The sequence below is a fragment of the Panicum virgatum genome, chromosome 5N (genome assembly GCF_016808335.1).
Source record: "Panicum virgatum strain AP13 chromosome 5N, P.virgatum_v5, whole genome shotgun sequence".
Lineage (NCBI taxonomy): Eukaryota > Viridiplantae > Streptophyta > Magnoliopsida > Poales > Poaceae > Panicum > Panicum virgatum.
Window position 1 is genome coordinate 28829995 of NC_053149.1, and position 13373 is coordinate 28843367.

At 44.4% G+C, this 13373-nt stretch overlaps 1 non-coding gene across 1 annotated transcript; it reads right to left on the reverse strand.

The window, feature by feature from the left end:
• Positions 1-431: 431 nt before the first annotated feature.
• On the reverse strand, positions 432-539 carry LOC120677156. The gene has a single exon (XR_005676218.1). It is a non-coding gene; the product is annotated as a small nucleolar RNA R71 (small nucleolar RNA).
• Between the last annotated feature and the right edge of the window lie 12834 nt (positions 540-13373).

The following is a 13373-nucleotide window of genomic DNA, read 5'->3' on the forward strand; positions in this document are numbered from 1 at the left end:
ATACCTCCTCAGCGTACACTCTCGGCATCAGAACCAGTCATCAGTGCACCATCCGCTTCTAACTCCATGGCTCAGAAGACTCTCCGGGATTTCTCTACTCCTTCTGCCAGCAATGTCCCAGTTGGGCTTGATGTCAATACTGGGGGAGAGAATTTCAAGATCAAGACGGGCTTAGTCACGATGGTGCAGGCCAGCCCTTTCTGTGGCAAGGCCAATGAGGATGTCAGCGCCCACCTCCAGCAATTCCTGGAGCTTTGCAGTACTTTTGTTATCAAGGGAGTTTCGCAAGATGCTATCCGGTTCCAATTGTTTCTGTTCTCTCTTCTAGGGAGAGCGGAGCAGTGATTCTATGCTAACAGAAGTTCAGTGAACACTTGGGATAGTTGCACCAAGGCATTCCTCGTGAAGTTCTTCCCAACGGGCAAAACCAATGCCCCACGTGGAAGAATTTCGAGTTTTCAGCAAGTGTCCAAGGAGACCATTTATGAAGCTTGGGAGCAACTTCAGGAGTACATCCTAGAATGCCCGCACCATGGGATGGACAATTGGCTCATATTACAAAGTTTCTACAATAGACTAACTTAGACAACCCGTGATCATGTAGACGCTGCAGCTGGTGGAGCTTTCTTCTCTCTGGCCCCTGAAAGAGCTATATCTTTAGTTGAGAAGATGGTTTCCAACCAAGATTGGAGTGATGATCGACTCCAATCACATCAGTTGGGCACGCACTCCATCAAGAAAGCTGACGTGCTAGCTACGAAAATTGATCTCCTCCTCAAGAAATTTGAGGTATATCCACAAGATAAGGCTCCAATGCAGACACTTCAAGCCTTAGATTCTTGCATGATATGCGAGGTCTATGGAAATACTGGACACTCAGGCAATGACGGCCCAGAAACCCATGAAGAAGCCATGTTTATCAACAACAATGAATTTCGTCCACAAGTAGATCAAGGTGGAACCAACGACGCCCATTCTATCAAGGAGGCAATGGAAACTCAAATTTCAATCCCAATCAACCTACCTTGATGGATTTAGTCTATGGTCATGCTGGTGGTGGTAGTGTTGACGCCACCGTGATGAAGGCCCAGCTTTGTTCTATGCGCGATGCATCGTTCGAGTGGCCTTCGCCGGAGGAGGTCCACCCCAACGCCCTGCCCCTGCTGCCAAAGAACATCACCAAGAACTTCACGGCGACTTTCTTCAAGACGTGTGGGCGAGTCCTCGTCTGGGCCGAACCCGAGCGGTTGAAACAGCAGGTAACCTAAGGGTTTTGGATCCGTAGTGTTTTTGTTTGGTTGGAGCACTAACATCATTCGTTTTGCAACTTCAAGCCAACGTCGAGGCCTATGCGCGCACCTTCCTTGGCCCTACTAACGTTGGGAACCTTCAGGACGCAGCCTGTGGGCAAAGGAGAAGCCCCTGCCGGCGGCGAAGGTGGTCCCGAAGCTCCTCGGTCCAACGACGACGAAGATGTAAATGTCGAGGGGTGAATATTTTCAGAGTTAGTCGTTATTTTGTAAGAGACAAGTATTTTCTTAAGAAACTAACACCTTCGGTGTCTGCACAGGACCCTACATTGGAACCTGCGCCGATTACCGAAGGTATTCTACCATTATGGATGAATCAGGGTACTTTCTATGTTGCCGGTGGTTTATGGGCGAAGTATTTGTTTGGGCACCCGTGGGGTACCTTCGAGGAATGGTGGGAACGTAGGGAGCGAAATTAGGAAGTGGGTAATGCGAAGGCCAAATGCATATGGGCCGAGTTTTCACGTGACAAGGAGAAACAAGTGAAGATTCTTGCTGATCGCTCACTTCGATGCAAAATTAAACATATTTTAGACACCGATAGTCCTTATGCGCTTGCGGCGGGGCTTCTTGAACCCAAGTCGGAGCCTGTTGATGAAGTTCCCGATGCTGGGCACTTCTCGTATCACTTCCGAGGTGACACCATGTCCGAAGGGGACTGATGGCAGGCTTCTTTCATTGCAAGGCCAGCATTCGAGGCTTATCTACGAAGGATGGCCGAAGAAATTCTAGACCGCGCGGTCCGCAAAGTCATTGAAGATGTGCACCGCATAGTGTTTGAGGAAGAAGCTTCCGATGTAACGATGTAGTGATTTGATGGGCAAAGCCCCATATGTAATTGTGACTTCGCCAGTCTTGGTGAAGAGGTGTTTGTAACTTGACACCTTCGTCTTGTAAGTGAAAACTGGGCAAAGCCCTTTGTAATCGAATTTTTTATTTCCGAAGTATGATGACTTGCGCCTCATACCTATGCGATTAATTTGTGTGCAAAGCGCACCCCCTACTGTGGCAAAACCAACTGAATTATCTCGGCTCAAGTATGCTGGCCATCACCATAAAGGCAACACCGACTCAAACGCACTTCAAACGGAACAATTCTTGGTTTGTCGGGTAACGTCCCGATACAACCACCGGATCTCGGAATGAACAAGCATACCCTGCGTGAAGGCGAGTCCAGAGATATTACAACCATATATCTTACAACACAGGCATAGTAGTTATTACAACAAGTTCAAAGTATTATTACAGGTCCAAACTCAGTAAAACGTTATACAAGACATAAGTTTAAAGTTCAGAGTTTAAGCAGCGAAAAGAAAACACAACGGCTACAACACGTCGCAAAAGGATACCAAGCTAGCCAAGCAAGGTATCACTCGTCGGGGTCATTGCCACCGGAGACGGATCCCACTCTACGGACCAGCCATAGGGCAATGAGCAGGGCCAAGTCAGACTAGCGGTCTGGTCCTCAAAACTCATATCTGAAACAGGATTCAACAGCAAGGCTGAGTATACTAATACTGAGCAATACTTAACCGTCAACGGATATACTTAGTCCACTTAGCTAGACTATGCAGGGTTTTGTAAGGCTCTAGTTTTCCTTTTTCTGAAAAGTAACAAAGAGTAGGTCCTTAATTTCACATTTTAGCTTTCAATATTCTAGTTGATTAACCATTCTATGTAAGCAACTAATTCTAATCAACCATGGTAGAACTTTAGTCAAACATCAAGATTGATCATAATAATATTACTCTTATTACTCTGTGTGGCAAAGGGATCAAGTAGTCTCAATATCCGCGAGAGACGAATGATTCGAATCGGATTTTCAACCTTGCAAGGTAAACCTAACACACACGTTTGGAACACCGTCGGGTCGTTCCCACACAACCGTTGACCTTTCATTCCGTCTTGTGGATAGGGTCACTCTCCCCGACTACAGGGCAACAACTTCATCCCTGCACCCGTGGTGTTGCGCAACATAAACATAAATAAAAACCTATCTCTAAGAGAGAGTGAAAGGTATATCCACTCGCCAGTCCGATCAGCTACTAGGCTTACCGCGTACCATATTTACGGCATGTGGCTAGTACGTTCAAACACTTAACCACCGCTACCACACACCGTGACCTTAGCAGAATTCATCAACACAGATGGGGTCTCACCCAAGGTCATGATATCGAACATGACCCCGTCCGACGTCCTTATAGTGATTGTAGATAAAAGAAAACAAGAAACTCCTATTAAGCTCGCGAGTGACATGCAATCACTCGACTTTTACCGGTCCTATAAGCATAGCAGTTACTCGAACTCAAGTCTAGTGTTCAGCACATAGGTTCCTAGGATCATGCATCTCGGGTTTCAATTCAAATCCTAAGAACTGTAAATGCACAAGTAAGTAGTATATAAAGTGCATAATTTGAAATACTAGGTTTATGTCCGGGGCTTGCCTTCGCGGTAGTCCCTAGCTAAATCAGCCTTGGGCTCTTCCGGACTTTGGCCCGGGTCTTCAGTCAGTGTAGCGGCATTCACCTGGGCTTCTTGACCACCTCCTTCGGACTCTAGAATCAGCTCGTACGTCCCGTCCACTAGAACAGTCGTATCTATATGTGATGCAAGAAACGGTATTACAACATACACACTTCGCGATAAAGTTGCAGTCTAACAATTAGCAAACATAACTTAGCATATGGGCAATCATTTATAGAGTAGTTATTTAACATGTCTTACTACACAAAATAACATGATTAACCTCACAAGACAACTTGATTCTCTTCACAAAGTAAGTTTTAGTTAGTTCACATAGCATGTAAATCATGGTTTGCTAAGAATTAAGCAACTCAGTACACAACCAGTATTTAAATTCAACAAAATTACTTCCAACAGGAAGTACAGAGAGCAATCTATCCTGAAAATTTCATACCATTTCATGCAGCCAATTATTCAGAATAAAACATTTACTCAGACAGCACCTAGAACAAGATTAAATTCTACAGACTAAACTAGAGCAAATCAGAGGCTATAAATTTAACAAGATATCGATACAGAGCTAACACAGCTACTGCAAATATTTCAGAATTTATCTAGGCATAAAACAGAAGTAATAATTTTGACAAAATTAAACCACATATGGTAAAACTAATTAGTACATAAAGTTCTATAATGTTTCTGGATCCTAAATTTTACAGACATGAACATATTACTAAAATAGAGTTCCACAAATATTCTCAGATTTTTCTAAGTAACGAAACTATTTACTATAATTAAAGACTACTTAACAAGTATTAAATCAAAGATATAGTTAAACAGATCTAAAATTTCCCAAACTTTCGCAATAGCAAGGATTTAGTGCCATGCATGCATGAAAACAGTTTCAGACACAGAACTTTAATATTTCAACTAGCATAAATACATTAGCAAAACTAGTAGATCTAGGAATCTTGAAACTTTGACCTAGTTAAATATGTCAAAAATGTTCAAATTTTTACCAGGTACTAGTAACACTGCAAGACACATTCTAGCCAAAAACCACATGAAGTAACTGAGTACAAGTCCTAGAACAATTAAAGCCTATTTATTTTATTCTTTTTCTTGGATTAACATGCAGACCAAAACTGAAGATGTGTATGTACCAAAACTTATAGGTCTTGTAACAAGGATTCCAAAACATTTGGATTTGTATTTTTCTGATTTTTCTACGAATTTCTAGGCATTTTCAAAGTTCACTGATTTGAATTCTAGAGTTCATGTTGTTTTACACTTGGACCCCTGGAATCAAGTTTCTAAATTACGAATAGGTCCTTTGCCGGGAAACAAGAACAGAGCCGCCGTTTCGGCTCGGATTCCGGTGAAGTTCGGCACCGGCGATGAGGGAAAGGTGGGGGGAAACGATGAGGATCTCGAGCTGCAACTTTTGGTGGCCCTGGCTCGGTGGGAGATGGTCGGGAGGGGACTCGTCGGCGGCGAATAGCGGCGTTCGGCGTAGGGGATCGGCGGCGAGGATGCTCTGGCGGTCGAGGGTGGAAAAGGAGTGGCCGGGGAGCTGCGCAAGAGCGAGGTGAAGCTAAAGGTGGGGTCTGCGCGAGCGGAGCGGCCGTGGAGAAGCGGGGCGACGATGAGCTCTAGCTCGCCGGCGTTCGGTCGGGCGGTGGCGGCGTTCTGGGGGTTTGGGGCTGGGAACTGGCGAGAGAGCAAGGGGATTGGAATGCGGGGGTTCCCCTAGTGCTGAAGCGCGCGAGAGAAGGGGAGCCGGGGCTCTTCCCCAAGCTTGCCACGGCGGCGGCGAGGTGGCGGCCGCGGAGCATGACCGGGATATCGTGGCGAGGGAAAGGGGGCTCCAGCGCAGTTGGAGTGGGGCCAGGGGGTTGCGGGGGTGCCACGTGTGGCGGTGGGCAGCAGGAGGTGGCCTGCGGCCCTCCCTCGGCGGCGAGCGGCGCCGCTCTGCGCCGGCAGCAGAGGAAACAGAGAGGGAGAGAGGAGGAAGACACAGGCTGGACTTGTTTGCAATTTCAGAAAAGTTTAGGGGTCCTACTGTAAAACAAAAATAACTCCTAAACTAGGGCTCAAATGAAAAAGTGCCCAACATGAAAGTTGTTCATCTTTTCAAGATTTACAACTTTGATGTTGTGCAAAAATTTGATTTGACCAAAGGTTGAAAGGTTATTTTGAAAACATAGAAAGGCTTTTGAATTTAATGGACTTTCATCTTTTCCAAAGCAAATTCACCTTAATTTCAGACTTAAAAGTAAAATTTCCTGCCATGTAATGATTACACTAAATTTTAGAAAGAAACCCTCCACAAAAGTAATATTCACCCATCTTATTCAAATTAAATTATAGGAAGGTCCATGCATCAAATCATATTTACACAACTAACCTTATTATTTTTTTAAATAAGACCCTTATTCAAGCAATTAAGCACATGATGCATAAAATAAATACAGTTCTACTGTGCAGACACCTAAGGTGTCACACCTACACCTTGTGTTTGGCGATATTTTAGGGGTGTCTGACTCTGCAAGTACACAATACTTATGTTCGCGAAGCGCCACCCCCCCCCCCCCTCTCTTCCGTGCTTGGATGGCGGGGCGCACCAAAAATCATCATCTTGGGGTGTTGCTCCCCAGAATTTTGGGATGCGTTGTGGCAAAATGGTAATGTGCCTTCAGCGTTTCTCTCAGAAGGACTTTTCTTTAGGGGGACCTTCGGCTCTTTAGCGCGCATAGGTGGGCCCTAGCCTTCGGCTTTCGCTCGATAGGAATTTCCATGCCTTCGGCCCTTGGCGCGAGAGGACTTCTCTTTAGGGGGGACCTTCAGCACTTTAGCACGCACAGGTGGGCCCTAACCTTCGGCTTTCGCTCGATAGGACTTTCCCTGCCTTCGGCGCTTTGTGCAAAAAGACTTTACGATTGAAAAATTTGCAAAGTGAAGCCTATGGGTGCTGCAGGCAATTCAGCTCGCGAGCCCTGGGCTTACTTCTCCAAGTGTTATTCACTTGTAATGCGCCGATGACTGCCCTCTTCACTGTGACGAAGAGGGATAGACGCTTCGGCGCTCTCTTCTGTGTGCATTGCTATTTTTTTCGGGGACCTTGTTTATATTTCACAAGGGGTTACATAGGGTTGCCGCCTCGTTAAAAACGTCACACCTTCGACAACCAAAGAGATTGAGCGAAGGCTTCCTCTATGAGGAAAAGAGTATGGGCTCTTCGGTACATGATGCAAACTTGTTGCGAAGGAAGAGTTTACAACTTATTTTCAAAAATGAGAAAAAAAAAACTAAACATAATTGTAGCGAAAATGGCCTCTCATGCCATATTTCAATATAATATTTTGGCGATTGATGACACACACAACACTTGGACTAATGTGATTGTTAAGATGAACATTCCCAGGCTTTTTAGGTTCAAGTGATGACAAAGAGAAGATAGGCGTAGCTAGGCCCGAAGGGCCGCCCCTACGGGGGACCGCCTCTTCGGTCCAAAGGACAAGAATCGAAGAGACTGTGAAGAAATTCAATACACCGGTTGAACCGATGTTAAGGAAAAGACACAAGCCGGTGTAATTGTCCAGAAGCTGGAAACTGAAGATACACTCACCAGATTAACCGACGTTGAAGAAAATGCATACGTCGGTGCATTGCCAAACGAAGACCGATGAAAATACATACACCGGTTGAACCGACGATGCATCGGTCAATTGCATCGGTTCAGTTGTCCAGAGAGGTGGTTTTTGGAGGAACGTGAAGAAGTTACTATCACCGGTTAAACCGACACTAATTTTACATACACCGGTTGATTGCATCGGTTAAACCGGTGATACACCGGTTAATTGCTAACGGCTAGTTTTTCAAGTGGCAGTTTACATACACCGGTTGAACCGATGATGGCTTTTGGGGTACGTCGGATTAACCGGCGTTAAGCACATTTCTGGCAGCTTTTCTCCAACTGGCTATATTTGCTTGTGCTGCCTATATATACCCCCAAGGCCGGGTCATTTGAGGTTGCTGGAGTTCAAGGAAGTATACAAGAGCAAAAGATCATCTCCAACCACCATAGAGCTTCATTGTACATCATATAGGCTTAAACACACTTGTGAGAGTGCTTAGTGCTTGTTTAGGCTTAGTTCTTGAGAGAACTAGCTTGAGAGAAAGCCTTGCTGCGGCAAGCACCTTGTGTACTTGTCGTGTGACCCTCCGACTTGGTGTGGAGTGGCAACGACACTTTGTGCGGGGAAGGAGGCCCCTACTTGGTGTTAAAGCTCCAAGATAGTGAAGACGGTGCCATGGTGACGCTTCGAGATAGACGGTGGCGGTGACCTCGTCTTTGTGACTTGGCGTCACTTAGCCTTTGCTTGTCGGGAGCCTTGGAGGTGTGGCAAGACGGTGATCAAGCGAAGAGACTCGGCATCACACTTGTTCGTGTTGGACAAGTGGCCGTGGACGTAGGGAGGGACTTTGGTGTCCTAACCGAACCACGTTAAATCGTGTGTCTTGGTGTCTTCACGGGAGTTTGCATATCCTCTCCCTTACCGCTTTACTTACCGCATTACGTTTCCGCATTTACTCTCTCTTGCTTACCTTTACTTTCCTAGTTAGTTTGATTAGGATTGGCTATAGGTTGCAAGTCTTTTGGGGTAAGTAGAAGGTAGCATAGATAAACCTTAGTCATAACTAGCATGTGTAGGACGTGTTAGGTTTATCTTATGCAATTAGATTGAGCCCTAGGTTAAAAAGCGATTAGCGATCCTATTCACCCCCTCCCCCTCTAGGGTCGGACACCCCGGTGATCCTTACAATAATAATGCTAGAGCATGTCTTTGTTCCAAGAGTACAAGTCTTTGACCCCATCAAGGGCACGAAGCCTACAAGCTTCGGATCTTGCCATCGAAGTGACCAGGAATAGTCCTTCCCACTTGCTATGCATCTTCCCCTTCAGCTTGTTCTTCGGGATGCGGCGAAGCACGAGGTCACCCTCTTTGATCTCCCTCGGCCTTACTTTCTTGTTGCGCCACCTTTGGGTCTCCTCCTAGTATTTGCCGAGATTGATAGTTGCTTGTGTGTTGACGGCTTCGATTGTGTCGATAGTTGGCTTCATGTCTTCCTCGGAATTCTCTATTCTGTAGGACCCATGCCAAAGCTCTTCTGGGGTCATTGCTTCTTCGCCATAGAGGAGCAGCTTGAAGGGTGTAAACTTTGTTGCCCTTGACTGGGTTGTATTGTGTGACCAGATGACCTTCGGCAGTTCATCCACCCATTTGCCCTTCGACTGTTGATGAGCACATAGCTCCTCAAATTATTCAGCTTGGGTCATTTATATTTGATGCAAATAAAACTATTATGATGAAAGAGGGGGTTCTAGCTAATACTGCAACTTTAGAGACCAAGATTATTTTTCAAGGAAATAATTTGCACAAGGGAGAAAAGAAGCAAGAAATACATTGATGTTGCCGTAATATTATATTATATTATTACTCATGTATGTGTCATGGTGCCTGCGTGCACTAATTTTGGTCCAGGCCTATTTCAGCGTCATGTACATGTAGGCTAAGTCAGACTTGGTGCAAAGTCTGGTTCGCTGGTGTGCGTGAGTCTAAGTCCAAGTCCGACTGGAGTCGAAGGGGGCCTGCGTGCTATATATCGTGTGGGGTTAGAGTCCTTGGGCAGGAGATTAGAATTTTATTGTGGAGTTATTCTCTTGTCGAGCCGCCGCTCGAGAAAACCCTAGCGGGTGTTTTCCGGATTCTTGTGGATTTGCGTGGAATGCGTGATCGAGTTTCTTTGGCTCGAGTGCGTCGCTTGGAATTCTCATAAATTCCTTCTCTTCTGATCATGGTTCACCGTGGGTGGAAGAAATTATCTAGGGAGGTTGCAATCACTGTAAGCCAGATCGATTTATCTTTGTGCAAGTACTTTTTCAGATCGTTGAATTATTAGCCATAGGTGTGGTGTGTGGCTATTGCTGTTTGACCGCTGGTTATTTCATATATCTGGAATATTCAGTCGGCTTGCTCAGGCCAGTTTCTGTCTGCTTGTGTTGATTGATCAAACGGAGCTATCGTAGATTATACTGCTTATCGTTTGTTTGGTTCCGTCAATATCTCTGGTACAAGTTATTGCCGTGAGAATCGATCTCGTCAAGTTGTGTATTGTTGTGACTGGTTGGATAATTAAATTATTGTCCATTCAATCAGACCTAGGCCAGCAATTCTTTGAGTCTTTGGAAGCATATTGCGGTGCGGTTTTGTTATAGCTGCTGATCTGATTGATTTTCTTGATTATTGGGATTATTTATCAATTGAGTAAATCTTGTGAAGTCTGATACTTGTTAATTGGAATTTCTGTACTGTGAAAGATTGGGATAAATATTTGGGCATCGTAGGTGTGTCCTCAACAATTGGTATCAGAGCCCTGGAGTATTGCTCGAGAATTACTCGAGGAAGTTAAATATTTGCCAAAGCTATCTCTAGAATCTAGTGCCCTGGAGTATTTTGAATGGGAAGAAAGTTTGGATGATTTCTTCTATGGCTGTTGGCTCTCAGATATATATTATGCTGAAGAGACTCTGGCTAAAGATCTTTTTTATTGGTGGATTGACTATAACAACAAATTTCCTTGTGAGACATGGAGCGATATGAAGACTGTAATACAACACCTTTTTCTTTCTCCATTTTCTTTAAGGAAAATGATAGCTGAAGATTATAGTTCAACATCTCGCACCACCAAGGCAATTGATAGTTCTAAGCATCAGAATAAAGCAGATTCTCATTAACCGCCGAAGGTTGCAGTAACCGAACCACCAATCGTGTGTGCTGATTTTTCTTTAGCATATGGGCTGCATTCTAATGCTTCTCCTTGTCATACTAACTCTGAAGTTAAATTGGATGATACAAATGATGCATCGGATGGAATATCTATGCTGGCAAAGGAAGTGTGCAGTGATGGTACCGTTACTAGTACGAAGGGACAACGGTCCAATATATTTCAGTCAGAGTGCAAAATTCATGACAAGGTATGCAAGCTTATTATTGATGGTGGTAGTTTTACAAATGCTATTAGTTCAGATTTAGTGAATACATTATCTTTGTCTACGTGGAGGCTTCCGAAACCGCATTATGTGCAGTGGATGAATCAAAGTGGTACACTCAAAATTACTCACAAGGTGAGAGTAAAATTTTCTATGGGAAAATATGTTGATACTGTTGATTGCGATGTTGCGCCGATGAGTGCATGCCATTTATTATTGGGTCGTCCATGGCAGTATGATCTTGATGCAACACACGGTGGTCGTTCCAATTCTTATTTGTTTGTGCATAAAGGTGTCCATCATGTGCTGAAACCAATGCATGAGAGTACTATAAAATCTGAGGTTTTTGCTAGTATAAGGAAAAATAAGATGTTGCTCCTACTATCCAAAAGCAGAGGACGGTTTTGCTTCAAGAGGGAGAGAATGGTGTGAATGTTCCTACTTTTGCTGCTGCTAGTGAGTCTGTGATTCGTTGCAAGGAGCCAATTAAATTATCAATCCAATTTGGTTCTATCTCTAATAATATTTTTGGGAACAATGTGGTGATGACAAGAGGTACTCTTGCTGCAAAGATCCCCGACATCAATGCTCAACTGAATGAGCCATCAGAACATGATCAAACCATCAAAGGGAACTCTTCTGTTATTATTCATTGTTTGGGTGAATCATGTGATGCTAGTAAATCTCCTATACAGTTTGGCTCTCTTTCTAATTTTGTGGGACACCATAGAAAGAAAGATCAAAATATAATATTTACAGAGATGAAGAAGCCGGTTGAGATTATGCCAAAGCTGAGGACGGCTTTGCTTCAAGGAGGAGAGGATGATGAGCACATAGCTCCTCAAATTATTCAGCTTGGGTCATTTATATTTGATGCAAATAAAACTATTATGATGAAAGAGGGGGTTCTAGCTAATACTGCAACTTTAGAGACTAAGCTTATTTTTCAAGGAAATAATTTGCACAAGGGAGAAAAGAAGCAAGAAATACATTGGCCGCTGGCCGGATATTTTTATTGATCCAGAGAAACCATGCACGTGGAGATAAAAGGCAGCCCAATCAGAATGCGTCAACTTTATTTGGCAATTGATTATTAGCATGGTTATTAATGTTGTCGTAATATTATATTATTATTCATGTATGTGTCATGGTGCCTGCGTGCACTAATTTTGGTCCAGGCCTATTTCAGCGTCATGTACATGTAGGCTAAGTCAGACTTCGTGCAAAGTCTGGTTCGGTGGTTTGCGTGAGTCTAAGTCCAAGTCCGACCTGGAGTCGAAGGGGGCATGCGTGCTATATATCGTGTGGGGTTAGAGTCCTTGCGCAGGAGATTAGAATTTTATTGTGGAGTTATTCCCTTGTCGAGCCACCGCTGGAGAAAACCCTAGCGGGTGTTTTCCGGATCCTTGTGGATTTGCGTGTAGTGCGTGATCGAGTTTCTTCGGCTCGAGTGCGTCGCTTGGAATTCTCAGAGTTCCTTTTCTTCTGATCGTGGTTCACCGTGGGTGGAAGAAATTATCTAGGGTTTGGGTTGCAATCACTGTAAACCAGATCAATTTATCTTTGTGCAAGTACTTTTTCAGATCGTTGAATTATTAGCCATAGGTGTGGTGTGTGGCTATTGCTGTTTGACCGCTGGTTATTTCATATATCGGGAATATTCAGTCTGCTTGCTCAGGCCAGTTTCTGTCTGCTTGTGTTGATTGATCAAACGGAGCTATCGTAGATTATACTGCTTATCGTTTGTTTGGTTCCGTCAATATCTCTGATACAAGTTATTGCCATGAGAATCAATCTCGTCAAGTTGTGTATTGCTGTGACTGGTTGGATAATTAAATTATCGTCAATTCAATCAGACCTAGGTCCAGCAGTTCTTTAAGTCTTTGGAAGCATATTGCGGTGCAGTTTTGTTATAGCTGTTGATCTGAACAATTTTCTTGATTATTGGGATTATTTATCAATTGAGTAAATCTTGTGAAGTCTGGTACTTGTTAATTGGAATTTCTGTACCGTGAAAGATTGGGACAAATATTTGGGTATCGTAGGTGTGTTCTCATCAACTGTTCTGTGATGTTTTTCTTGATGCCGATGAAGATGATGTCATTGGCTCTTTTGACGGCTCCGTTGGATTGCGGGTGGTACACCGAAGTAAAGCAAAGTTTGGTTCCCAACTGAGAACAAAACTCTCTGAATGTGGTGCAATCAAACTGTTTGCCGTTGTCGACGATGACCTCCTTCGGGACGCCGAAGCGGCATACAATATTCTGCCAGAAGAACTTCTGCATGGCTGCAGCTGTAATGTCTCGAAGCACCTTGGCTTCGATCCATTTTGAGAAGTACTCCACTGCTGTTGCGTACTTGTAGTTGCCCGGAGCTGTGGGCAGAGGACCGACGATGTCGATGCCCCATCGAGCGAGGGGCCACACCGAAGGTATGAGGTGAACTTCGTCCGGGGGAAACTTGCTGTAGTGGGCATGCTTTTGGCAATTGGAGCACGTGCGAACAACTTCATGGGCATCTGCTACCGCCGAAGGCCAGTAAAAGCC